The 3,047-nt window shown below is 37.9% G+C and overlaps 1 protein-coding gene across 1 annotated transcript in view; it reads left to right on the forward strand.

Moving 5' to 3' along the window:
* TMED3 (transmembrane p24 trafficking protein 3) overlaps nucleotides 1-2,186 on the forward strand; it is an 8,816-nt gene extending 6,630 nt beyond the window's left edge. Inside the window, exon 3 of the mRNA XM_069098667.1 lies at nucleotides 1-2,186. This exon is cut by the window's left edge and continues 1,247 nt beyond it. The gene's annotated coding sequence lies outside the window, so the exon portion shown is untranslated.
* The last annotated feature ends 861 nt before the right edge of the window (nucleotides 2,187-3,047 follow it).

Below are 3,047 nucleotides of genomic sequence, written 5' to 3' on the forward strand. Positions count from 1 at the left end.
CTTCCTTCCTTCCTTCCTTCCTTCCTTCCTTCCTTCCTTCCTTCCTTTCATTACAGATTATTATTACTCAGTGCTTCACTCTGGGTCCAGCTAAGAAAATATCACCTGGCACTTTTTGAAGAGGCCAGGCTTTCTGAAGCCTTTGTACCTTGAGAGTTATAACAGGAGAAACATTGCAGGTCTTAATCTGTAAATCAGTTTTGCCAATGGTCATTCTCCTAGGGGCACTAGAGCTTTACACTAATTTCCTTTCCTATTTTTGTTTTGTTTTGTTTTGGAGGGGGGAAGGCAGGGCAATTGGGGTTGACTTGCCCAAGGTCACACTTGTTTTGTGTTTTGAGTTGTGTCTGAGGATAAATTTGAACTCAAGTCCTCCTGACTCCAGGTTTGGTGCTCTATTCACTGCTCCACCTAGCCGCCCCCTATGTTTTTCTTAAAGAAGCCTGATTTAAAAAAAAAAAAGATGTCTAGTTCACCTTCCTTTCCTCTTTTAATCACAAGGCAACACAAAGAGAGGGCTGAAATTGTATCTTAAACTGCTGAATAGGAAGCTACCAAATAACAATAAAGCCAAAGAGTGCTTTGGCAAGGGGCCACAAAGCTCAAACTTTTAATAAAGAATCCCAGTTGATTTGGCCTTTGTTCTTTATGATATCAGACCTATACAAAATCATACTGCAAAACAGAGCTCTCCTAGTGATTGTATAACTTTTTATGTGTGTATACAAAAATTCTTAATTTTCTTTCATAGGAGAGGTGATATGAGGGATGTTTGGGAAAATAGAAAATCAGTTAGGGTGAGAAACTATTTTTCATCTTTCTCTGTTACGAAACCATTTCCAAAAACAACTAACCAATGATGAGTAAAAGCTTTTATGGATGAGACAGCTAAGTCTCAGTCTTAAGTCTCACAGTACACATAACTAATACAGTCACAAACTATATAATAAATTCTTGTGAAACAAACTGGAAGATTAAATATGATTAAAAGCACATAAACTCTGGAGTCAGAGGAACTGGGTTCAGATCCCACATTTGGTGCTTTATAACCTTCCTGTGTGACCTTAAACAAGTCATTCATCTTCCTTGGGCTCCTCAAATCTAATATGGCAGAATGACCTGTAATGTTCTTTCCAAATTTATGCCAATGATCCTAAATTTCAGGCCAAAGAGCTTTCTCCATCAGACAATTGTGGCTGATGATGATATTTCCCTATTTCCCCCCCCCCTGAAATGAAATAATAGACACAATGAAGATAACTTATGTCTATATGTTGCTTGACAATTTACAAAGGGATTATACCTTCATTATCTCAATAATCTAATCCATGAGAGAGAGAGACAGAGAGAGACAGAGAGAGAGAGACAGAGAGACAGAGAGAGAGAGAGACAGAGAGAGAGAGAGACAGAGAGAGAGAGAGAGAGAGAGAGAGAGAGAGAGAGAGAGAGAACAAGAGAAAGAGAGCACAAGAGAGCAGTTCATTAACCCTAAGACTCAGAAAAGCTGTGTGATTTGCACAGCAAGTGAGGGGACTGATGAAGTATGAGCACCAAAGTCGAAGCAGTTTCCAGGAAGATGTTTCCTGGAGATGAACTTAAACTCAGCAGAACAGATAAGTGATGTGGGATAAGTCACCTAGCTTTTCTTATAACAGCAAGAGTTAGGACTTAAGCTCGGATCTTTTGCCTTTGAATCCAATGCTGACTCTAGCACACCATGATGCTTCCCATATTTCATAGCTTATTATTCCATTACTTTATGTAATTAAATATTTATTATTTTCCTTAATTTGGTCCACCAACATCTTAATTGCCTAATGATGATGGTGATGATGATGATGATAGCTAACATTTGTCTGCCTCTTTCAGTTGACCTAGTTCTTTACATAACTTTATATTATTTGGGTTGGGTGAAAACAAGTGTCTTGAATTGCTTTAATTACCCTAGTCTACTTCTAAATGATTTCCTTTGTTTCTGCTTTCAGTTTTATTTTTTAATCTGAAAAAAGATTTGAATGGAAACCCAAAGAACCATTCTGAATGCAATGCACTGCTCTAGGATGCAAAAATGTCCAAGACATGTTTTCTTCTCATGTGCTACAACTGAGTTCCTTTTGGGGGGCACTTCACTTTAGCAAAATACAGTGAGATGTGGATGAATAAATGACCTTGACATTTCTGAACAATTTTCATGTTTATTACCTTAGCTACCTCTTAAGTTCTAAGCAAATTTAAAAACAAAAGCAAAACTTCCACTCCTAAAATAAATAAGCAAATGAAAACAATACTTAAATTATGGATTTGTCAGATCCATCTAGGAGAAACTGAGATTTTTTTCTAGGAGTTATTCTCCAAATAGGAATTTTGATAATACTTCCCTCCCTTTTGTCACCAAGTGTCTAATTTGTCAACATACTTTAACATTTTTTAAAATTTATTTGTTTTTAGTTCTCAACATTCATTTCCACAAGATTTTGAGTTACAATTTTTCCCCCTATCTTTCCCCTACCCCCACCCCAAAATAGCAAGCCCACTGAATACCCTTCCCCCCAATCCATTCTCCCCTATATCCTCCCCAACACCCCCTAACTTTCTAGCAGGGCAAGATGGACCTCTATACCCCAGTGCCTGTACTTCTTATTTCCCAGTTGCATGTAAAAAGCAATTTTTTAAAACATTTGTTTATAAAACTTCAAGTTCCAGATTATTTCCCTTCCTCCCTCCTCATCCAATTGGGAAGATGAGTAGTTCAATATAGGCTGTACATGTGCAGTTACCCGAATCATTTCCATAGTTGTCATATTGTGAAAGACCAACTATATTTCCCTCCATGCTATCCCACCCCCACTTATTCCATTTTCTACTTTGACCCTATCCCTTTTCAAAATCTTTGCTTCTAATTACCCTCTCCCCCAATCTGCTCTCCCTTCTATCATCCCTCCTCCTATCCCCTACCCCCCTATTTTCCTGTAGGGTAAGATACCCAATTGAGTGTGTATGGTATTCCCTCCTTAAGCCAAATTCAATGAGAATAAGGTTGTTCCATT

The sequence above is a fragment of the Petaurus breviceps genome, unplaced genomic scaffold (assembly GCF_028583685.1).
Source record: "Petaurus breviceps papuanus isolate PSGF00001 unplaced genomic scaffold, PetGlider_PUasm1.0 37, whole genome shotgun sequence".
NCBI classification, from domain to species: Eukaryota; Metazoa; Chordata; class Mammalia; order Diprotodontia; family Petauridae; genus Petaurus; species Petaurus breviceps.